The sequence below is a fragment of the Ambystoma mexicanum genome, chromosome 4q (genome assembly GCF_040938575.1).
Source record: "Ambystoma mexicanum isolate Mex_15411 chromosome 4q, UKY_AmexF1_1, whole genome shotgun sequence".
Taxonomy (NCBI): domain Eukaryota; kingdom Metazoa; phylum Chordata; class Amphibia; order Caudata; family Ambystomatidae; genus Ambystoma; species Ambystoma mexicanum.
Genome location: NC_090928.1, coordinates 12,567,748 through 12,594,389, shown reverse-complemented (window position 1 = coordinate 12,594,389; position 26,642 = coordinate 12,567,748).

Below are 26,642 nucleotides of genomic sequence, written 5' to 3'. Positions count from 1 at the left end.
CCTTCCTATAGCATGAGATGTGATATCTCAATGCTTCTACCAAACCTGAGACCCTTCCTTTAGCATGAGATGTGATATCCAACTCCTTCCCATTCCAATCCTGAGACCCTTCCTATAGCATGAGATGTGATATCTCAATACTTCTAATACCAAACCTGAGATCCTTCCGATAACATGAGATGTGATATCCAAATCCTTCCCCTTCCAATCCTGAGACCCTTCTGATAGCATGAGATGTGATATCTCAATGCTTCTAATACCAAACCTGAGATCCTTCCGATAGCTTGAGATGTGATATCTCAATGCTTCTAATACCAAACCTGAGATCCTTCCTATAACATGAGATGTTATATCCAAATCCTTCCCCTTCCAAACCTGAGACCCTCCCTTTAGCATGAGATGTGATATCCAACTCCTTCCCATTCCAATTCTGAGCCCCTTCCTATACCATGAGACTTGATATCCAACTCCTTCCCATTCCAATTCTTAGCCCCTTCCTATACCATGAGACTTGATATCTCAATGCTTCTAATACCAAACCTGAGACCCGTCCTATAACATGAGATGTGATATCCAAATCCTTCCCCTTCCAAACCTTAGACCCTTCCTTTATCATGAGATGTGATATCCAACTCCTTCCCATTCCAATCCTGAGACCCTTCCGATATCATGAGATGTGATATCTCAATGCTTCTAATATCAAACTTGAGACACTCCCTATAGCATGAGATGTGATATCCAAGTCCTTCCCATTCCAATCCTGAGACCCTTCCTATAGCTTGAGATGTGATATCCAACTCCTTCCCATTCCAATTCTGAGCCCCTTCCTATACCATGAGACTTGATATCTCAATGCTTCTAATACCAAACCTGAGACCCGTCCTATAACATGAGATGTGATATCCAAATCCTTCCCCTTCCAAACCTTAGACCCTTCCTTTATCATGAGATGTGATATCCAACTCCTTCCCATTCCAATCCTGAGACCCTTCCGATATCATGAGATGTGATATCTCAATGCTTCTAATATCAAACTTGAGACCCTCCCTATAGCATGAGATGTGATATCCAAGTCCTTCCCATTCCAATCCTGAGACCCTTCCTATAGCATGAGATGTGATATCTCAATGCTTCTAATACCAAACCTAAGACCCTTCCTATAACATGAGATTGGAATATCCAACTCCTTCCCATTCTAATCCTGAGACCCTTCCGATAGCAGAGATGTGATATCTCAATTCTTATACCAAACCTGAGATCCTTCCTATAACATGAGATGTGATATCCAACTCCTTCCCATTCCAATCCTGAGACACTTCCTATAGCATGAGATGTGATATCTCACTGCTTATACCAAACCTGAGACCCTTCCTATAGCATGAGATGTGATATCCAACTCCTTCCCATTCCAATCCTGAGACCCTTCCTATAGCAAGAGATGTGATATCTCAATGCTTCTAATATCAAACTTGAGAGCCTCCCTATAGCATGAGATGTGATATCCAAGTCCTTCCCATTCCAATCCTGAGACACTTCCTATAGCATGAGATGTGATATCTCAATGCTTCTAATACCAAACCTGAGACTCTTCCTATAACATGAGATGGGATATCCAACTCCTTCCCATTCCAATCCTGAGACCCTTCCGATAGCAGAGATGTGATATCTCAATGCTTATATCAAACCTGAGACCCTTCCTACGGCATGAGATGTCATATACAACTCCTTCCCATTCCAATCCTGAGACCCTTCCTATAGCATGAGATGTGATATCTCAATGCTTATACCAAACCTGAGACCCTTCCTATAGCATGAGATGTGATATCCAACTCCTTCCCATTCCAATCCTGAGACCCTTCCTATAGCATGAGATGTGATATCTCAATGCTTATACCAAACCTGAGACCCTTCCTACGGCATGAGATGTCATATACAACTCCTTCCCATTCCAATCCTGAGACCCTTCCTATAGCATGACATGTGATATCTCAATGCTTATACCAAACCTGAGACCCTTCCTATAGCATGAGATGTGATATCCAACTCCTTCCCATTCCAATCCTGAGACCCTTCCTATAGCATGAGATGTGATATCTCAATGCTTCTACCAAACCTGAGACCCTTCCTTTAGCATGAGATGTGATATCCAACTCCCTCCCATTCCAATCCTGAGACCCTTCCTATAGCATGAGTTGTGATATCTCAATACTTCTAATACCAAACCTGAGATCCTTCCGATAACATGAGATGTGATATCCAAATCCTTCCCCTTCCAATCCTGAGACCCTTCTGATAGCATGAGATGTGATATCTCAATGCTTCTAATACCAAACCTGAGATCCTTCCGATAGCATGAGATGTGATATCTCAATGCTTCTAATACCAAACCTGAGATCCTTCCTATAACATGAGATGTGATATCCAAATCCTTCCCCTTCCAAACCTGAGACCCTCCCTTTAGCATGAGATGTGATATCCAACTCCTTCCCATTCCAATTCTGAGCCCCTTCCTATACCATGAGACTTGATATCCAACTCCTTCCCATTCCAATTCTGAGCCCCTTCCTATACCATGAGACTTGATATCTCAATGCTTCTAATACCAAACCTGAGACCCGTCCTATAACATGAGATGTGATATCCAAATCCTTCCCCTTCCAAACCTTAGATCCTTCCTTTATGATGAGATGTGATATCCAACTCCTTCCCATTCCAATCCTGAGACCCTTCCGATACCATGAGATGTGATATCTCAATGCTTCTAATATCAAACTTGAGACCCTCCCTATAGCATGAGATGTGATATCCAAGTCCTTCCCATTCCAATTCTGAGCCCCTTCCTATACCATGAGACTTGATATCCAACTCCTTCCCATTCCAATTCTGAGCCCCTTCCTATACCATGAGACTTGATATCTCAATGCTTCTAATACCAAACCTGAGACCCGTCCTATAACATGAGATGTGATATCCAAATCCTTCCCCTTCCAAACCTTAGACCCTTCCTTTATGATGAGATGTGATATCCAACTCCTTCCCATTCCAATCCTGAGACCCTTCCGATATCATGAGATGTGATATCTCAATGCTTCTAATATCAAACTTGAGACCCTCCCTATAGCATGAGATGTGATATCCAAGTCCTTCCCATTCCAATCCTGAGACCCTTCCTATAGCTTGAGATGTGACATCCAACTCCTTCCCATTCCAATTCTGATCCCCTTCCTATACCATGAGACTTGATATCTCAATGCTTCTAATATCAAACTTGAGACCCTCCCTATAGCATGAGATGTGATATACAAGTCCTTCCCATTCCAATCCTAAGACCCTTCCTATAGCATGAGATGTGATATCTCAATGCTTCTAATACCAAACCTGAGACCCTTCCTATAACATGAGATTGGAATATCCAACTCCTTCAAATTCCAATCCTGAGACCCTTCCGATAGCAGAGATGTGATATCTCAATTCTTATACCAAACCTGAGATCCTTCCTATAACATGAGATGTGATATCCAACTCCTTCCCATTCCAATCCTGAGACACTTCCTATAGCATGAGATGTGATATCTCACTGCTTATACCAAACCTGAGACCCTTCCTATAGCATGAGATGTGATATCCAACTCCTTCCCATTCCAATCCTGAGACCCTTCCTATAGCATGAGATGTGATATCTCAATGCTTCTAATATCAAACTTGAGAGCCTCCCTATAGCATGAGATGTGATATCCAAGTCCTTCCCATTCCAATCCTGAGACACTTCCTATAGCATGAGATGTGATATCTCAATGCTTCTAATACCAAACCTGTGATCCTTCCTATAACATGAGATGTGATATCCAAATCCTTCCCCTTCCAAACCTGAGACCCTTCCTATAGCATGAGATGTGATATCCAACTCCTTCCCATTCCAATCCTGAGACCCTTCCGATAGCATGAGATGTGATATCTCAATGCTTCTAATACCAAACCTGTGATCCTTCCTATAACATGAGATGTGATATCCAAATCCTTCCCCTTCCAAACCTGAGACCCTCCCTTTAGCATGAGATGTGATATCCAACTCCTTCCCATTCCAATCCTGAGACCCTTCATACAGCATGAGATATGATATCTCAATGCTTCTAATACCAAAACTGAGACCCTTCCTATAACATGAGATGGGAATATCCAACTCCTCCCCATTCCAATCCTGAGACCCTTCCGATAGCAGAGATGTGATATCTCAATGCTTATACCAAACCTGATATCCTTCCTATAACATGAGATGTGATATCCAACTCCTTCCCATTCCAATCCTGAGACCCTTCCTATAGCATGAGATGTGATATCTCACTGCTTATACCAAACGTGAGACACTTCCTATAGCATGAGATGTGATATCCAACTCCTTCCCATTCCAATCCTGAGACCCTTCCTATAGCATGAGATGTGATATCTCAATGCTTCTAATATCAAACTTGAGACCCTCCCTATAGCATGAGTAGTGATATCCAAGTCCTTCCCATTCCAATCCTGAGACACTTCCTATAGCATGAGATGTGATATCTCAATGCTTCTAATACCAAACCTGAGACTCTTCCTATAACATGAGATGGGATATCCAACTCCTTCCCATTCCAATCCCGAGACCCTTCCGATAGCAGAGATGTGATATCTCAATGCTTATACCAAACCTGAGATCCTTCCTATAACATGAGATGTGATATCCAACTCCTTCCCATTCCAATCCTGAGACCCTTCCTATAGCATGAGATGTGAAATCTCAATGCTTATACCAAACCTGAGACCCTTCCTATAGCATGAGATGTGATACCCAACTCCTTCCCATTCCAATCCTGAGACCCTTCCTATAGCATGAGATGTGATATCTCAATGCCTCTAATACCGAACCTGAGATCCTTCCTCTAACATGAAATGTGATATCCAACTCCTTCCCTTTCCAAACCTAAGAGCCTATCTATAGCATGAGATGTGATATCCAAGTCCTTCCCATTCCAATCCTTAGACCCTTCCTACAGCATGCAATATGATATCTCAATGATTCTAATAACAAACCTGAGACCCGTCCTATAACATGAGATGGGATATCCAACTCCTTCCCATTCCAATCCTGAGACACTTCCGATAGCAGAGATGTGATATCTCAATGCTTATACCAAACCTGAGACCCTTCCTATAACATGAGATGTGATATCCAACTCCTTCCCATTCCAAACCTGAGACCCTTCCTTTAGCATGAGATGTGAAATCCAGCTCCTTCACATTCCAATCCTGAGACACTTCGAATAGCATGAGATGTGATATCTCAATGCTTCTAATATCAAAACTGAGACCCTCCCTATAGCATGATATGTGATATCTAAGTCCTTCCCATTCCAATCCTGAGACCCTTCCTATAGCATGAGATGTGATATCTCAATGCTTCTACCAAACCTGAGACCCTTCCTTTAGCATGAGATGTGATATCCAACTCCTTCCCATTCCAATCCTGAGACCCTTCCTATAGCATGAGATGTGATATCTCAATACTTCTAATACCAAACCTGAGATCCTTCCGATAACATGAGATGTGATATCCAAATCCTTCCCCTTCCAATCCTGAGACCCTTCTGATAGCATGAGATGTGATATCTCAATGCTTCTAATACCAAACCTGAGATCCTTCCGATAGCTTGAGATGTGATATCTCAATGCTTCTAATACCAAACCTGAGATCCTTCCTATAACATGAGATGTTATATCCAAATCCTTCCCCTTCCAAACCTGAGACCCTCCCTTTAGCATGAGATGTGATATCCAACTCCTTCCCATTCCAATTCTGAGCCCCTTCCTATACCATGAGACTTGATATCCAACTCCTTCCCATTCCAATTCTTAGCCCCTTCCTATACCATGAGACTTGATATCTCAATGCTTCTAATACCAAACCTGAGACCCGTCCTATAACATGAGATGTGATATCCAAATCCTTCCCCTTCCAAACCTTAGACCCTTCCTTTATCATGAGATGTGATATCCAACTCCTTCCCATTCCAATCCTGAGACCCTTCCGATATCATGAGATGTGATATCTCAATGCTTCTAATATCAAACTTGAGACACTCCCTATAGCATGAGATGTGATATCCAAGTCCTTCCCATTCCAATCCTGAGACCCTTCCTATAGCTTGAGATGTGATATCCAACTCCTTCCCATTCCAATTCTGAGCCCCTTCCTATACCATGAGACTTGATATCTCAATGCTTCTAATACCAAACCTGAGACCCGTCCTATAACATGAGATGTGATATCCAAATCCTTCCCCTTCCAAACCTTAGACCCTTCCTTTATCATGAGATGTGATATCCAACTCCTTCCCATTCCAATCCTGAGACCCTTCCGATATCATGAGATGTGATATCTCAATGCTTCTAATATCAAACTTGAGACCCTCCCTATAGCATGAGATGTGATATCCAAGTCCTTCCCATTCCAATCCTGAGACCCTTCCTATAGCATGAGATGTGATATCTCAATGCTTCTAATACCAAACCTGAGACCCTTCCTATAACATGAGATTGGAATATCCAACTCCTTCCCATTCTAATCCTGAGACCCTTCCGATAGCAGAGATGTGATATCTCAATTCTTATACCAAACCTGAGATCCTTCCTATAACATGAGATGTGATATCCAACTCCTTCCCATTCCAATCCTGAGACACTTCCTATAGCATGAGATGTGATATCTCACTGCTTATACCAAACCTGAGACCCTTCCTATAGCATGAGATGTGATATCCAACTCCTTCCCATTCCAATCCTGAGACCCTTCCTATAGCAAGAGATGTGATATCTCAATGCTTCTAATATCAAACTTGAGAGCCTCCCTATAGCATGAGATGTGATATCCAAGTCCTTCCCATTCCAATCCTGAGACACTTCCTATAGCATGAGATGTGATATCTCAATGCTTCTAATACCAAACCTGAGACTCTTCCTATAACATGAGATGGGATATCCAACTCCTTCCCATTCCAATCCTGAGACCCTTCCGATAGCAGAGATGTGATATCTCAATGCTTATATCAAACCTGAGACCCTTCCTACGGCATGAGATGTCATATACAACTCCTTCCCATTCCAATCCTGAGACCCTTCCTATAGCATGAGATGTGATATCTCAATGCTTATACCAAACCTGAGACCCTTCCTATAGCATGAGATGTGATATCCAACTCCTTCCCATTCCAATCCTGAGACCCTTCCTATAGCATGAGATGTGATATCTCAATGCTTATACCAAACCTGAGACCCTTCCTACGGCATGAGATGTCATATACAACTCCTTCCCATTCCAATCCTGAGACCCTTCCTATAGCATGACATGTGATATCTCAATGCTTATACCAAACCTGAGACCCTTCCTATAGCATGAGATGTGATATCCAACTCCTTCCCATTCCAATCCTGAGACCCTTCCTATAGCATGAGATGTGATATCTCAATGCTTCTACCAAACCTGAGACCCTTCCTTTAGCATGAGATGTGATATCCAACTCCCTCCCATTCCAATCCTGAGACCCTTCCTATAGCATGAGTTGTGATATCTCAATACTTCTAATACCAAACCTGAGATCCTTCCGATAACATGAGATGTGATATCCAAATCCTTCCCCTTCCAATCCTGAGACCCTTCTGATAGCATGAGATGTGATATCTCAATGCTTCTAATACCAAACCTGAGATCCTTCCGATAGCATGAGATGTGATATCTCAATGCTTCTAATACCAAACCTGAGATCCTTCCTATAACATGAGATGTGATATCCAAATCCTTCCCCTTCCAAACCTGAGACCCTCCCTTTAGCATGAGATGTGATATCCAACTCCTTCCCATTCCAATTCTGAGCCCCTTCCTATACCATGAGACTTGATATCCAACTCCTTCCCATTCCAATTCTGAGCCCCTTCCTATACCATGAGACTTGATATCTCAATGCTTCTAATACCAAACCTGAGACCCGTCCTATAACATGAGAGGTGATATCCAAATCCTTCCCCTTCCAAACCTTAGACCCTTCCTTTATGATGAGATGTGATATCCAACTCCTTCCCATTCCAATCCTGAGACCCTTCCGATATCATGAGATGTGATATCTCAATGCTTCTAATATCAAACTTGAGACCCTCCCTATAGCATGAGATGTGATATCCAAGTCCTTCCCATTCCAATCCTGAGACCCTTCCTATAGCTTGAGATGTGACATCCAACTCCTTCCCATTCCAATTCTGATCCCCTTCCTATACCATGAGACTTGATATCTCAATGCTTCTAATACCAAACCTGAGACCCGTCCTATAACATGAGATGTGATATCCAAATCCTTCCCCTTCCAAACCTTAGACCCTTCCTTTATCATGAGATGTGATATCCAACTCCTTCCCATTCCAATCCTGAGACCCTTCCGATATCATCAGATGTAATATCTCAATGCTTCTAATATCAAACTTGAGACCCTCCCTATAGCATGAAATGTGATATCCAAGTCCTTCCCATTCCAATCCTGAGACCCTTCCTATAGCATGAGATGTGATATCTCAATGCTTCTAATACCAAACCTGAGACCCTTCCTATAACATGAGATTGGAATATCCAACTCCTTCAAATTCCAATCCTGAGACCCTTCCGATAGCAGAGATGTGATATCTCAATTCTTATACCAAACCTGAGATCCTTCCTATAACATGAGATGTGATATCCAACTCCTTCCCATTCCAATCCTGAGACACTTCCTATAGCATGAGATGTGATATCTCACTGCTTATACCAAACCTGAGACCCTTCCTATAGCATGAGATGTGATATCCGACTCCTTCCCATTCCAATCCTGAGACCCTTCCTATAGCATGAGATGTGATATCTCAATGCTTCTAATATCAAACTTGAGAGCCTCCCTATAGCATGAGATGTGATATCCAAGTCCTTCCCATTCCAATCCTGAGACACTTCCTATAGCATGAGATGTGATATCTCAATGCTTCTAATACCAAACCTGAGACTCTTCCTATAACATGAGATGGGATATCCAACTCCTTCCCATTCCAATCCTGAGACCCTTCCGATAGCAGAGATGTGATATCTCAATGCTTATACCAAGCCTGAGACCCTTCCTACGGCATGAGATGTCATATACAACTCCTTCCCATTCCAATCCTGAGACCCTTCCTATAGCATGAGATGTGATATCTCAATGCTTATACCAAACCTGAGACCCTTCCTATAGCATGAGATGTGATATCCACCTCCTTCCCATTCCAATCCTGAGACCCTTCCTATAGCATGAGATGTGATATCTCAATGCTTATACCAAACCTGAGACCCTTCCTACGGCATGAGATGTCATATACAACTCCTTCCCATTCCAATCCTGAGACCCTTCCTATAGCATGAGATGTGATATCTCAATGCTTATACCAAACCTGAGACCCTTCCTATAGCATGAGATGTGATATCCAACTCCTTCCCATTCCAATCCTGAGACCCTTCCTATAGCATGAGATGTGATATCTCAATGCTTATACCAAACCTGAGACCCTTCCTATAACATGAGATGGGATATCCAACTCCTTCCCATTCCAATCCTGAGACACTTCCGATAGCAGAGATGTGATATCTCAATGCTTATACCAGACCTTAGACCCTTCCTATAACATGAGATCGGATATCCAACTCCTTCCCGTTCCAAACCTGAGACCCTTCCTTTAGCATGAGATGTGATATCTCAATGCTTCTACCAAACCTGAGACCCTTCCTACGGCATGAGATGTCATATACAACTCCTTCACCTTCCAATCCTGAGACCCTTCCTATAGCATGAGATGTGATATCTCAATGCTTATACCAAACCTGAGACCCTTCCTATAGCATGAGATGTGATATCCAACTCCTTCCCATTCCAATCCTGAGACCCTTCCTATAGCATGAGATGTGATATCTCAATGCTTATACCAAACCTGAGACCCTTCCTACGGCATGAGATGTCATATACAACTCCTTCCCATTCCAATCCTGAGACCCTTCCTATAGCATGACATGTGATATCTCAATGCTTATACCAAACCTGAGACCCTTCCTATAGCATGAGATGTGATATCCAACTCCTTCCCATTCCAATCCTGAGACCCTTCCTATAGCATGAGATGTGATATCTCAATGCTTCTACCAAACCTGAGACCCTTCCTTTAGCATGAGATGTGATATCCAACTCCCTCCCATTCCAATCCTGAGACCCTTCCTATAGCATGAGTTGTGATATCTCAATACTTCTAATACCAAACCTGAGATCCTTCCGATAACATGAGATGTGATATCCAAATCCTTCCCCTTCCAATCCTGAGACCCTTCTGATAGCATGAGATGTGATATCTCAATGCTTCTAATACCAAACCTGAGATCCTTCCGATAGCATGAGATGTGATATCTCAATGCTTCTAATACCAAACCTGAGATCCTTCCTATAACATGAGATGTGATATCCAAATCCTTCCCCTTCCAAACCTGAGACCCTCCCTTTAGCATGAGATGTGATATCCAACTCCTTCCCATTCCAATTCTGAGCCCCTTCCTATACCATGAGACTTGATATCCAACTCCTTCCCATTCCAATTCTGAGCCCCTTCCTATACCATGAGACTTGATATCTCAATGCTTCTAATACCAAACCTGAGACCCGTCCTATAACATGAGAGGTGATATCCAAATCCTTCCCCTTCCAAACCTTAGACCCTTCCTTTATGATGAGATGTGATATCCAACTCCTTCCCATTCCAATCCTGAGACCCTTCCGATATCATGAGATGTGATATCTCAATGCTTCTAATATCAAACTTGAGACCCTCCCTATAGCATGAGATGTGATATCCAAGTCCTTCCCATTCCAATCCTGAGACCCTTCCTATAGCTTGAGATGTGACATCCAACTCCTTCCCATTCCAATTCTGATCCCCTTCCTATACCATGAGACTTGATATCTCAATGCTTCTAATACCAAACCTGAGACCCGTCCTATAACATGAGATGTGATATCCAAATCCTTCCCCTTCCAAACCTTAGACCCTTCCTTTATCATGAGATGTGATATCCAACTCCTTCCCATTCCAATCCTGAGACCCTTCCGATATCATCAGATGTAATATCTCAATGCTTCTAATATCAAACTTGAGACCCTCCCTATAGCATGAAATGTGATATCCAAGTCCTTCCCATTCCAATCCTGAGACCCTTCCTATAGCATGAGATGTGATATCTCAATGCTTCTAATACCAAACCTGAGACCCTTCCTATAACATGAGATTGGAATATCCAACTCCTTCAAATTCCAATCCTGAGACCCTTCCGATAGCAGAGATGTGATATCTCAATTCTTATACCAAACCTGAGATCCTTCCTATAACATGAGATGTGATATCCAACTCCTTCCCATTCCAATCCTGAGACACTTCCTATAGCATGAGATGTGATATCTCACTGCTTATACCAAACCTGAGACCCTTCCTATAGCATGAGATGTGATATCCGACTCCTTCCCATTCCAATCCTGAGACCCTTCCTATAGCATGAGATGTGATATCTCAATGCTTCTAATATCAAACTTGAGAGCCTCCCTATAGCATGAGATGTGATATCCAAGTCCTTCCCATTCCAATCCTGAGACACTTCCTATAGCATGAGATGTGATATCTCAATGCTTCTAATACCAAACCTGAGACTCTTCCTATAACATGAGATGGGATATCCAACTCCTTCCCATTCCAATCCTGAGACCCTTCCGATAGCAGAGATGTGATATCTCAATGCTTATACCAAGCCTGAGACCCTTCCTACGGCATGAGATGTCATATACAACTCCTTCCCATTCCAATCCTGAGACCCTTCCTATAGCATGAGATGTGATATCTCAATGCTTATACCAAACCTGAGACCCTTCCTATAGCATGAGATGTGATATCCACCTCCTTCCCATTCCAATCCTGAGACCCTTCCTATAGCATGAGATGTGATATCTCAATGCTTATACCAAACCTGAGACCCTTCCTACGGCATGATATGTCATATACAACTCCTTCCCATTCCAATCCTGAGACCCTTCCTATAGCATGAGATGTGATATCTCAATGCTTATACCAAACCTGAGACCCTTCCTATAGCATGAGATGTGATATCCAACTCCTTCCCATTCCAATCCTGAGACCCTTCCTATAGCATGAGATGTGATATCTCAATGCTTATACCAAACCTGAGACCCTTCCTATAACATGAGATGGGATATCCAACTCCTTCCCATTCCAATCCTGAGACACTTCCGATAGCAGAGATGTGATATCTCAATGCTTATACCAGACCTTAGACCCTTCCTATAACATGAGATCGGATATCCAACTCCTTCCCGTTCCAAACCTGAGACCCTTCCTTTAGCATGAGATGTGATATCTCAATGCTTCTACCAAACCTGAGACCCTTCCTTTAGCATGAGATGTGATATCCAACTCCTTCCCATTCCAATCCTGAGACCCTTCCTATAGCATGAGATGTGATATCTCAATACTTCTAATACCAAACCTGAGATCCTTCCGATAACATGAGATGTGATATCCAAATCCTTCCCCTTCCAAACCTGAGACCCTCCCTTTAGCATGAGATGTGATATCCATCTCCTTCCCATTCCAATCCTGAGACCCTTCTGATAGCATGAGATGTGATATCTCAATGCTTCTAATACCAAACCTGAGATCCTTCCGATAGCATGAGATGTGATATCTCAATGCTTCTAATACCAAACCTGAGACCCTTCCTATAACATGAGATTGGAATATCCAACTCCTTCCCATTCCAATCCTGAGACCCTTCCGATAGCAGAGATGTGATATCTCAATTCTTATACCAAACCTGAGATCCTTCCTATAACATGAGATGTGATATCCAACTCATGCTATAGGAAAGGTCTCAGGTTTTTTATTAGAAACATTGAGATATCACATCTCATGCTAAAGGAAGGGTTTCAGGATTGGAATGGGAAGGATTTGGATATCATATCTCATGTTATAGGACGGGTCCCAGGTTTGGTATTAGAAGCATTGAGATATCACTTCTCATGCTATCGGAAGGATCTCAGGTTTGGTATTAGAAGCATTGAGATATCACATCTCATGCTATAGGAAGGGTCTCAGGATTGGAATGGGAAGGAGATGGATATCACATCTCATGCTAAAGGAAGGGTCTCATGTTTGGTAGAAGCATTGAGATATCACATCTCATGCTATAGGAAGGGTCTCAGGATTGAAATGGGAAGGAGTTGGATATCACATCTCATGCCATAGGAAGGGTCTCAGGTTTAGTATAAGCATTGAGATATCACATCTCTGCTATCGGAAGGGTCTCAGGATTGGAATGGGAAGGACTTAGATATCACATCTCATGCTATAGGGAGGGTTTCAGTTTTGATATTAGAAGCATTGAGATATCACATCTCATGCTATCGGAAGGGTCTCAGGATTGGAATGGGAAGGAGCTGGATATCACATCTCTTGCTATAGGAAGGGTCTCAGGTTTTTTATTAGAAACATTGAGATATCACATCTCATGCTAAAGGAAGGGTTTCAGGATTGGAATGGGAAGGATTTGGATATAATATCTCATGTTATAGGACGGGTCCCAGGTTTGGTATTAGAAGCATTGAGACATCACTTCTTATGCTATCGGAAGGATCTCAGGTTTAGTATTAGAAGAATTGAGATATCACATCTCATGCTATCAGAAGGGTCTCAGGATTGGAATGGGAAGGAGTTGGATATCACATCTCATGCTAAAGGGAGGGTCTCAGGTTTGGAAGGGGAAGGATTTGGATATCACATCTCATGTTATCGGAAGGATCTCAGGTTTGGTATTAGAAGCATTGAGATATCACATCTCATGCTATAGGAAGGGTCTCAGGATTGGAATGGGAAGGAGATGGATATCACATCTCATGCTAAAGGAAGGGTCTCATGTTTGGTAGAAGCATTGAGATATCACATCTCATGCTATAGGAAGGGTCTCAGGATTGAAATGGGAAGGAGTTGGATATCACATCTCATGCCATAGGAAGGGTCTCAGGTTTGGTATAAGCATTGAGATATCACATCTCTGCTATCGGAAGGGACTCAGGATTGGAATGGGAAGGACTTAGATATCACATCTCATGCTATAGGGAGGGTCTCAGTTTTGATATTAGAAGCATTGAGATATCACATCTCATGCCATCGGAAGGGTCTCAGGATTGGAATGGGAAGGAGCTGGATATCACATCTCATGCTAAAGGAAGGGTCTCAGGTTTGGAAGGGGAAGGATTTGGATATCACATCTCATGTTATAGGACGGGTCTCAGGTTTGGTATTAGAAGCATTAAGATATCACATCTCATGGTATAGGAAGGGTTTCAGGATTGGAATGGGAAGGAGTTGGATATCATATCTCATGCTATAGGAAGGGTCTCAGGATTGGAATGGGAAGGAGTTTGATATCAAATCTCATGCCATAGGAAGGGTCTCAGGTTTGGTATTAGAAGCATTGAGATATCACATCTCATGCTATAGGAAGTGTCTGAGGATTGGAATGGGAAGGAGTTGGATATCCCATCTCATGTTATAGGAAGGGTCTCAGGTTTGGTAGAAGCATTGAGATATCACATCTCATGCTATAGGAAGAGTCTCAGGATTGGAATGGGAAGGAGTTGGATATCACGTCTCATGCTATAGGGAGGGTCTCAAGTTTGATATTAGAAGCATTGAGATATCACATCTCATGCTATAGGAAGGGTCTCAGGATTGGAATGGGAAGGAGTTGGATATCACATCTCATGCTATAGGAAGGGTCTCAGGTTTGGTATAAGCAGTGAAATATCACATCTCATGCTATAGGAAGGGTCTCAGGATTGGAATGGGAAGGAGTTGGATATCACATCTCATGTTATAGGAAGGATCTCAGGTTTGGTATTAGAAGCATTGAGACATCACATCTCATGCTATAGGAAGGGTCTCAGGATTGGAATGGGAAGGAGTTGGATATCCCATCTCATGTCATAGGAAGGGTCTCAGGTTTGGTATTAGAAGCATTGAGATATCACATCTCATGCTATAGGAAGGGTCTCAGGATTGGAATGGGAAGGACTTGGATATCACATCTCATGCTGTAGGAAGGGTCTTAGGCTTGGTATAAGCATTGAGATATCATATCTCTGCTATCCGAAGGGTCTCAGGATTGGAATGGGAAGGAGTTGGATATCCCATCTCATGTCATAGGAAGGGTCTCAGGTTTGGTATTAGAAGCATTGAGATATCACATCTCATGCTATAGGAAGGGTCTCAGGATTGGAATGGGAAGGACTTGGATATCACATCTCATGCTGTAGGGAGGGTCTCAAGTTTGATATTAGAAGCATTGAGATATCACATCTCATGATATCGGAAAGGTCTCAGGATTGGAATGGGAAGGAGTTGGATATCACATCTCATGATAAAGGAAGGGTCTCAGGATTGGAATGGGAAGGACTTGGATATCACATCTCATGTTATAGGAAGGATCTCAGGTTTGGTATTAGAAGCATTGAGATATCACTTCTCATGCTATCGGAAGGATCTCAGGTTTAGTATTAGAGGCATTGAAATATCACATCTCATGCTATCGTAAGGGTATCAGGATTGGATTTGGAAGTAGTTGGATATCCCATCTCATGCTATAGGAAGGGGCTCAGGTTTGGAAGGGGAAGGAGTTGGATATCACATTTCATGTTAGAGGTAGAATCTCAGGTTTGATATTAACAGCATTGAGATAGCACATCTCATGCTATCGGAAGGGTCTCAGGATTGGAATGGTAAGGAGTTGGATATCACATCTCATGCTAAAGGAAAGGTCTTAGGTTTGGAAGGGGAAGGATTTGGATCTCACATCTCATGTTTTAGGACGGGTCTCAGGTTTGGTATTAGAAGCATTGAGATATGACATCTCATGGTATAATAAGGGTCTCAGGATTGGAATGGGAAGGAGTTGGATATCACATCTCATGCTATAGGAAGGCTCTCAGGTTTGGAAGGGGAAGGAGTTGGATATCACATTTCCCATCTCATGCTATAGGAAGGGTCTCAGGTTTGGTATTAGAAGCATTGAGATATCACATCTCATGCTATAGGAAGGGTCTCAGGATTGGAATGGGAAGGAGTTGGATATCACATCTCATGCTAAAGGAAGGGTCTCAGGTTTGGTAGATAGCATGAGATGGGATATCCAACTTCTTCCAAATCCAATCCTGATACCCTTCCGATAGCATGAGATGTGATGTTTCAATGCCTCTAATACTAAACCTGAGATCCTTCCGATAGCATGAGAAGTGATATCTCAATGCTTCTAATACCAAACCTGAGATCCTTCCTATAACATGAGATGTGATATCCAAATCCTTCCCCTTCCAAATCTGAGACCCTCCCTTTAGCATGAGATGTGATATCCAACGCCTTCCCATCCCAATCCTGAGACCCTTCTGATAGCATGAGATGTGATATCTCAATGCCTCTAATTCCAAACCTGCGATTCTACCTCTAACATGAAATGTGGTATCCAACTCCTTCCCCTTCCAAACCTGAGAGCCTTCCTATAGCATGAGATGTGATATCCAAGTCCTTCCCATTCCAATCCTGAGACCCTTCCTTTATCATGAGATGTGATATCCAACTCCTTCCCATTCCAATCCTGAGACCCTTCCGATATCATGAGATGTGATATCTCAATGCTTCTAATATCAAACTTGAGACCCTTCCTATAACATGAGATGGGATATCCAACTCCTTCCCATTCCAATCCTGAGACCCTTCCTATAGCATGAGATGTGATGTCTCAATGCTTCTAATACCAAACCTGAGACTCTTCCTATAACATGAGATGGGATATCCAACTCCTTCCCATTCCAATCCTGATACCCTTCCGATAGCAGAGATGTGATATCTCAATGCTTATACCAAACCTGAGATCCTTCCTATGGCATGAGATGTCATATACAACTTCCAATTCCAATCCTGAGACCCTTCCTATAGCATGGGATGTGGTGATATCTCAATGCTTATACCAAACCTGAGACCCTTCCTATAGCATGAGATGTGATGTCTCAATGCTTCTAATACCAAACCTGAGATCCTTCCTATAGCATGAGATGTGATATCTCAATGTTTATACCAAACCTGATAACCCTTCCTATGGCATGAGATGTGATATCCAACTCCTTCCCATTCCAATCCTGAGTTCCTTCCTATAGCATGAGATGTGATATCTCAATGCTTCTATCAAACCTGAGACCCTTCCTTTAGCATGAGATGTGATATCCAACTCCTTGCCATTCCAATCCTGAGACCCTTCCTATAGCATGAGATGTGATATCTCAATGCTTCTAATACCAAACCTGAGATCCTTCCTATAACATGAGATGTGATATCCAACTCCTTCCCATTCCAAACCTGAGACCCTTCCGATAGCATGAGATGTGATATCTCAATGCTTCAAAAACCAAACATGAGAACCATCCTATAACATGAGATGTGAAATCCAAATCCTTCCCTTCCCAAACCTGAGACTCTTCCCATAGCATGAGATGTGATATCTCAATGCTTCTACCAAACCTGAAACCCTTCCTATAGCATGAGATGTGATATCCAACTCCTTCCCATTCCAATCCTGAGACACTTCCTATAGCATGAGATGTGATATCACAATGCTTCTAATACCAAACCTGAGACCCGTCCTATAACATGAGATGTGATATCCAAATCCTTCCCCTTCCAAACCTGAGACCCTTCCTTTAGCATGAGATGTGATATCCAGCTCCTCCCATTCCAATCCTGAGACCCTTCCGATAGCATGAGATGTGATATCTCAATGCTTCTGATATCAAAACTGAGACCCTCCCTATAGCATGAGATGTGATATCTAAGTCCTTCCCATTCCAATCTTGAGACCCTTCCGATAGCAGAGATGTGATATTTCAATGCTTATACCAAACCTGAGACCCTTCCTATAGCATGAGATGTGATATCCAACTCCTTCCGATTCCAATCCTGAGACCCTTCCTATAGCATGAGATGTGATATCGCAATGCTTCTACCAAAACTGAGAACCTTCCTTTAGCATGAGATGTGATATCCAACTCCTTCCCATTCCAATCCTGAGACCCTTCCTTTAGCATGAGATGTGATATCTCAATGCTTCTAATACCAAACCTGAGATCCTTCCTATAACATGAGATGTGATATCCAACTCCTTCCCATTCCAATCCTGAGACCCTTCCTATAGCATGAGATGTGATATCTCAATGCTTTTAATACCAAACCTGAGATCCTTCCGATAGCATGAGATGTGATATCTCAATGCTTCTAATACCAAACCTGAGATCCTTCCTATAACATGAGATGTGATATCCAAATCCTTCCCCTTCCAAACCTGAGACCCCCCCTTTAGCATGAGATGTGATATCCAACTCCTTCCCATTCCAATCCTGATACCCTTCTTGTTAAGACGGATTTCTGAACTCTGTCCTGGTGGCGCAGAAGTTCAGAAGGCCAACCTAGTTACTTGGAACAGGGTAACCTCTGGACGAGCCAGACCAATCAAGGTAGCGATCGCGGCGGGCAAGACTAGGTCTCAAGTGGGGTGAGGGTGACTGAAAGCTCGTAATGAGCCCACAAAGCAAGATCACTTACAAACTACTCCAAACAGTTGTTATATAAAAAATATATACACATTTATTTTAAGGCCTTTAAAACAATGACCGTAGCGAGAAAATCACAATATCACAATATTAAACCAACACATACCATATCCACACAATATATATACAAATACGACAGTCGCAAGCGTTATAGGCACGAAATGTGTAGTCCACCTAAAAGGGAAGGAAAACAGGCAGTGCGATATAATGCTTAGACTCAGTTCGCCTTCAGAGGCACCTAACTAGATGGAAGTCCAAGCCCTGCGAAGAGTGGAGCCTTGTGCTCAAAGTACCTGCACGCGCTGGTGCCAACGGGCAAAAGGAGAAGCTCTTTGAAGGAAGTCAGGCAGTTCAGTTTAGTGCACGAAAGAAGAAGAACAAGTTCCGCGACTCAAGCGCAGCCTCCACAGTGGGCAGAAGCAGAGCGCGAGTACGGACAAGGGTGCTGTTTTACACAGCGGGGAAAAGCAATGGGCTCCTGCAGGAGGGCGACCAGATCCTAGCTATGCTACTCACCGGTCCCCGATGCAAGCAGACCCAGGCTTCTCCGCGTCAGTTTCAGCAGCTGGCAGGTTCAGAAGAGCAGGGAACGCCTCCTCGTCGTGTAGAGCAAAAAGACGTCCCAATCGAAGAAACCTGCACAGTTTGTTGCCGCAGCAGGGCAACGGAGCGGCCGTGTGTATCTGAGCCAAATGTCCACTCCTCCCTTCAGACCTGGGAACGCCAAGAGTACGAAGCGTGGGAGAGTGACAAGGACTCGAGATACTACACAACCTGGCGGCGGTTACAGAGCAGGACTCCCGTGTAAGCTGGTCAGTCAACTGGATGGCCCAGAGACGCTTCCGAAGGCTTACTGGCAGGAGATGATGAAGTTGCCGAGAATAGCTGTTCCTGCTATTCCAAAGGTCGAAGCACCAGTACAGGCCTTCTGGTTCGATCAAAGGAGGAAAGGGTTTCACAGGACGACAGCAGTGCAAAGGAGGAGTCCTTCAGCGGGTCACCAGCGATTCCTCGGTCCAGCCTCTTGGTTGCAGGATACTTGGCTCCTGTATTCCTTCGTTCGTGAGAACTCAGGAGATCGACATGGTAGTGGTGTTTCCAGCCCCCTCTTATCCACGGTTCCCTTCGCGCCAAAACGGAGGGGACCCGATGGGAGATCCGCTCATCAACACTCACACCATTCGTGGACCAATCACGGACCACGGTGGTCCCAGGCATTCACACCACCCTAGACTCTCTGGCACCCAGGATGTGTATTGGGACCAGACATCCCAGGCCACATCCTGGAGGCACACACACGACATGTAGAAGCCCGCAAAAGCATCCGTGTTTCGCGGGAAAGTACATGCCCAAATAAGGAAGGCCCCGGGTCGGCTCGACCTGGGAAAGGTGAAGGGAGCAAGACGGTCAGCGGACAGGACAAAGGAGCCTCGTGGTCTGGCCATTTTGGGAGCCAGGCCACCATTTTGGGTTAAGCGCGAGAAATGCGCTTAGAACGCCAAAAGGAGCTCAAAACACAAGAAAACGATCGCTGCCACCATTCCCGTCCCTGAATTACTTGCACCGATCAGATACAATCCTAAACGAGTATCTAGGGCCCGTAGAAGGCTAGAGACCCAAGAGAGCTGTAACTTAGCTTACAGTGCCCTCTTGTGTCATGTTGCACTAAAGCCGCAACATGATAAAAGAAACTACGGGAAACAGCGTTCCCCGGTACTGACTGTCTTAAGGGCATGTCAGTTTCCCCATGAGAAAAGGAGCGAAAGCCCAGAGGAGTGCAGCAGAAGGCTGCACTTCTCTGGCAAAGTCAAGAACAAGGTGAAAAACAACAGCAAAAAGTTTAGGGGTTGCCACATGGAAGGAAAATTACCTACAATTACGAAATCTTTCCTAACACTTCTGATAGCATGAGGTGTGATATCTCAATGTCTCTAATACCAAACCTGAGATCCTACCTCTAACATGAAATGTGATATCCAACTCCTTCCCTTTCCAAACCTGAGAGCCTTCCTACAGCATGAGATGTGATATCCAAGTCCTTCCCATTCCAATCCTGAGACCCTTCCTATAGCATGAGATGGGATATCCAACTCCTTCCAAATCCAATCCTGATACCCTTCCGATAGCATGAGATGTGATATGCCAATGCTTCTACAAAACCTGAGACCCATACCATGGCATGAGATGTGATATCAAACTCCCGTCCTATACCATGAGACTTGATATCTCAATGCTTCTAATACCAAACCTGAGACCGGTCCAATAACATGAGATGTGATATCCAAATCCTTCATGTTCCAAAACTGATACCCTTCCTATAGCATGAGATGTGATATCCAATTCCTTCCCATCCCAATCCTGAGACACCTCCGATAGCAGAGATGTGATATCTCAATGCTTATACCAAACCTGAGACTCTTCCTATAACATGAGATGTGATATCCAACTCCTTCCCGTTCCAAACCTGAGACCCTTCCTATAGCATGAGATGTGATATCCAACTCCTTCCCATTCCAATCCTGAGACCCTTCCGATAGCATGAGATGTGATATCTCAATGCTTCTAATACCAAACCTGTGATCCTTCCTATAACAAGAGATGTGATATCCAAATCCTTTCCCTTCCAAACCCGAGACCCTCCCTTTAGCATGAGATGTGATATCTCAATGCCTCTAATACCAAACCTGAGATCCTTCCGATAGCATGAGATGTGATATCTCAATGCTTCTCATACCAAACCTGAGATCCTTCCTATAACATGAGATGTGATATCCAAATCCTTCCCCTTCCATTCCTGAGACCCTCCCTTTAGCATGAGATGTGATATCCAACTCCTTCCCATTCCAATCCTGAGACCCTTCTGATAGCATGAGATGTGATATCTCAATGCCTCTAATAACAAACCTGAGATCCTACCTCTAACATGAAATGTGATATCCAACTCCTTCCCTTTCCAAACGTGAGACCCTCCCTATAGCATGAGATGTGATATCCAAGTCCTTCCCATTCCAATCCTGAGACCCTTCCTATAGCATGAGATGTGATATCTCAATGCTTCTAATACCAAACCTGAGACCCTTCCTATAACATAAGATGGGATATCCAACTCCTTCCCATTGCAATCCTGAGACCCTTCCGATAGCAGAGATGTGATATCTCAATGCTTATACCAAACCTGAGACCCTTCCTGTGGCATGAGATGTCATATACAACTCCTTCCCATTCCAATCCTGAGACCCTTCCTATAGCATGAGATGTGATATCTCAATGCTTATACCAAACCTGAGACCCTTCCTATAGCATGAGATGTGATATCCAACTCCTTCCCATTCCAATCCTGAGACCCTTCCTATAGCATGAGATGTGATATCGAACTCCTTCCCATTCCAATCCTGAGATCCTTCCGATAGCATGAGATGTGATATCTCAATGCTTCTAATACCAAACCTGAGATCATTCCTATAACACAAGATGTAATATCCAAATCCTTCCCCTTCCAAACCTGAGACCCTCCCTTTAGCATGAGATGTGATATCCAACTCCTTCCCATTCCAATCCTGAGACCCTTCCTATAGCATGAGATGTGATGTCTCAATGCTTCTAATACCAAACCTGAGATCCTTCCTATAACATGAGATGTGATATCCAACTCCTTCCCATTCCAATCCTGAGACACTTCCTATAGCATTAGAAGTGATATCTCCATGCTTATACCAAACCTGAGACCCTTCCTATAGCATGAGATGTGATATCCAAATCCTTCCCATTCCAATCCCGAGACCCTTCCTATAGCATGAGATGTGATATCTCAATGCTTATACCAAACCTGAGAGCCTACCTATAGCATGAGATGTGATATCCAAGTCCATCCCATTCCAATCCTTAGACCCTTCCTACAGCATGCGATGTGATATCTCAATGATTCTAATACCAAACCAGAGACCCGTCCTATAACATGAGATGGGATATCCAACTCCTTCCCATTCCAATCCTGAGCCACCTCCGATAGCAGAGATGTGATATCTCAATGCTTATACCAAACCTGAGACCCTTCCTATAACATGAGATGTGATATCCAACTCCTTCCCGTTCCAAACCTGAGACCCTTCCTATAGCATATGTGATATCCAACTCCTTCCCATTCCAAACATGAGACCCTTCCTATAGCAAGAATGTAATATCCAACTCCTACCCATTCCAATCCTGAGACCATTCCTATAGCATGAGATGTGATATCTCAATGCTTCTAATACCAAACCTGAGATACTTCCTATGACATGAGATGTGATATCCAATTCCTTCCCATTCCAAACCTGAGATCCTTCCTACAGCATGCGATGTGATATCTCAATGCTTCTAATACCAAACCTGAGACCCGTCCTATAACATGAGATGGGATATCCAACTCCTTCCCGTTCCATACCTGATACCCTTCCTATAGCATGAGATGTAATATCCAACTCCTTCCCATCCCAATCCTGAGACACCTCCGATAGCAGAGATGTGATATCTCAATGCTTATACCAAACCTGAGACTCTTCCTATAACATGAGATGTGATATCCAACTCCTTCCCGTTCCAAACCTGAGACCCTTCCTATAGCATGAGATGTGATATCCAACTCCTTCCAATTCCAATCCTGAGACCCTCCCTTTAGCATGAGATGTGATATCCAACTCCTTCCCATTCCAATCCTGAGACCCTTCATACAGCATGAGATGTGATATCTCAATGCTTCTAATACCAAACCTGAGACCCTTCCTATAACATGAGATGGGAATATCCAACTCCTTCCCATTCCAATCCTGAGACCCTTCCGATAGCAGAGATGTGATATCTCAATGCTTATACCAAACCTGATATCCTTCCTATAACATGAGATGTGATATCCAACTCCTTCCCATTCCAATCCTGAGACCCTTCCTATAGCATGAGATGTGATATCTCACTGCTTATACCAAACGTGAGACCCTTCCTATAGCATGAGATGTGATATCCAACTACTTCCCATTCCAATCCTGAGACCCTTCCTATAGCATGAGATGTGATATCTCAATGCTTCTAATATCAAACTTGAGACCCTCCCTATAGCATGAGTAGTGATATCCAAGTCCTTCCCATTCCAATCCTGAGACACTTCCTATAGCATGAGATGTGATATCTCAATGCTTCTAATACCAAACCTGAGACTCTTCCTATAACATGAGATGGGATATCCAACTCCTTCCCATTCCAATCCCGAGACCCTTCCGATAGCAGAGATGTGATATCTCAATGCTTATACCAAACCTGAGATCCTTCCTATAACATGAGATGTGATATCCAACTCCTTCCCATTCCAATCCTGAGACCCTTCCTATAGCATGAGATGTGAAATCTCAATGCTTATACCAAACCTGAGACCCTTCCTATAGCATGAGATGTGATACCCAACTCCTTCCCATTCCAATCCTGAGACCCTTCCTATAGCATGAGATGTGATATCTCAATGCCTCTAATACCGAACCTGAGATCCTTCCTCTAACATGAAATGTGATATCCAACTCCTTCCCTTTCCAAACCTGAGAGCCTATCTATAGCATGAGATGTGATATCCAAGTCCTTCCCATTCCAATCCTTAGACCCTTCCTACAGCATGCAATATGATATCTCAATGATTCTAATAACAAACCTGAGACCCGTCCTATAACATGAGATGGGATATCCAACTCCTTCCCATTCCAATCCTGAGACACTTCCGATAGCAGAGATGTGATATCTCAATGCTTATACCAAACCTGAGACCCTTCCTATAACATGAGATGTGATATCCAACTCCTTCCCATTCCAAACCTGAGACCCTTCCTTTAGCATGAGATGTGATATCCAGCTCCTTCCCATTCCAATCCTGAGACACTTCGAATAGCATGAGATGTGATATCTCAATGCTTCTAATATCAAAACTGAGACCCTCCCTATAGCATGATATGTGATATCTAAGTCCTTCCCATTCCAATCCTGAGACCCTTCCTATAGCATGAGATGTGATATCTCAATGCTTCTACCAAACCTGAGACCCTTCCTTTAGCATGAGATGTGATATCCAACTCCTTCCCATTCCAATCCTGAGACCCTTCCTATAGCATGAGATGTGATATCTCAATACTTCTAATACCAAACCTGAGATCCTTCCGATAACATGAGATGTGATATCCAAATCCTTCCCCTTCTAATCCTGAGACCCTTCTGATAGCATGAGATGTGATATCTCAATGCTTCTAATACCAAACCTGAGATCCTTCCGATAGCTTGAGATGTGATATCTCAATGCTTCTAATACCAAACCTGAGATCCTTCCTATAACATGAGATGTTATATCCAAATCCTTCCCCTTCCAAACCTGAGACCCTCCCTTTAGCATGAGATGTGATATCCAACTCCTTCCCATTCCAATTCTGAGCCCCTTCCTATACCATGAGACTTGATATCCAACTCCTTCCCATTCCAATTCTTAGCCCCTTCACTATACCATGAGACTTGATATCTCAATGCTTCGAATACCAAACCTGAGACCCGTCCTATAACATGAGATGTGATATCCAAATCCTTCCCCTTCCAAACCTTAGACCCTTCCTTTATCATGAGATGTGATATCCAACTCCTTCCCATTCCAATCCTGAGACCCTTCCGATATCATGAGATGTGATATCTCAATGCTTCTAATATCAAACTTGAGACACTCCCTATAGCATGAGATGTGATATCCAAGTCCTTCCCATTCCAATCCTGAGACCCTTCCTATAGCTTGAGATGTGATATCCAACTCCTTCCCATTCCAATTCTGAGCCCCTTCCTATACCATGAGACTTGATATCTCAATGCTTCTAATACCAAACCTGAGACCCGTCCTATAACATGAGATGTGATATCCAAATCCTTCCCCTTCCAAACCTTAGACCCTTCCTTTATCATGAGATGTGATATCCAACTCCTTCCCATTCCAATCCTGAGACCCTTCCGATATCATGAGATGTGATATCTCAATGCTTCTAATATCAAACTTGAGACCCTCCCTATAGCATGAGATGTGATATCCAAGTCCTTCCCATTCCAATCCTGAGACCCTTCCTATAGCATGAGATGTGATATCTCAATGCTTCTAATACCAAACCTGAGACCCTTCCTATAACATGAGATTGGAATATCCAACTCCTTCCCATTCCAATCCTGAGACCCTTCCGATAGCAGAGATGTGATATCTCAATGCGTATACCAAACCTGATATCCTTCCTATAACATGAGATGTGATATCCAACTCCTTCCCATTCCAATCCTGAGACCCTTCCTATAGCATGAGATGTGATATCTCACTGCTTATACCAAACGTGAGACCCTTCCTATAGCATGAGATGTGATATCCAACTCCTTCCCATTCCAATCCTGAGACCCTTCCTATAGCATGAGATGTGATATCTCAATGCTTCTAATATCAAACTTGAGACCCTCCCTATAGCATGAGTAGTGATATCCAAGTCCTTCCCATTCCAATCCTGAGACACTTCCTATAGCATGAGATGTGATATCTCAATGCTTCTAATACCAAACCTGAGACTCTTCCTATAACATGAGATGGGATATCCAACTCCTTCCCATTCCAATCCCGAGACCCTTCCGATAGCAGAGATGTGATATCTCAATGCTTATACCAAACCTGAGATCCTTCCTATAACATGAGATGTGATATCCAACTCCTTCCCATTCCAATCCTGAGACCCTTCCTATAGCATGAGATGTGAAATCTCAATGCTTATACCAAACCTGAGACCCTTCCTATAGCATGAGATGTGATACCCAACTCCTTCCCATTCCAATCCTGAGACCCTTCCT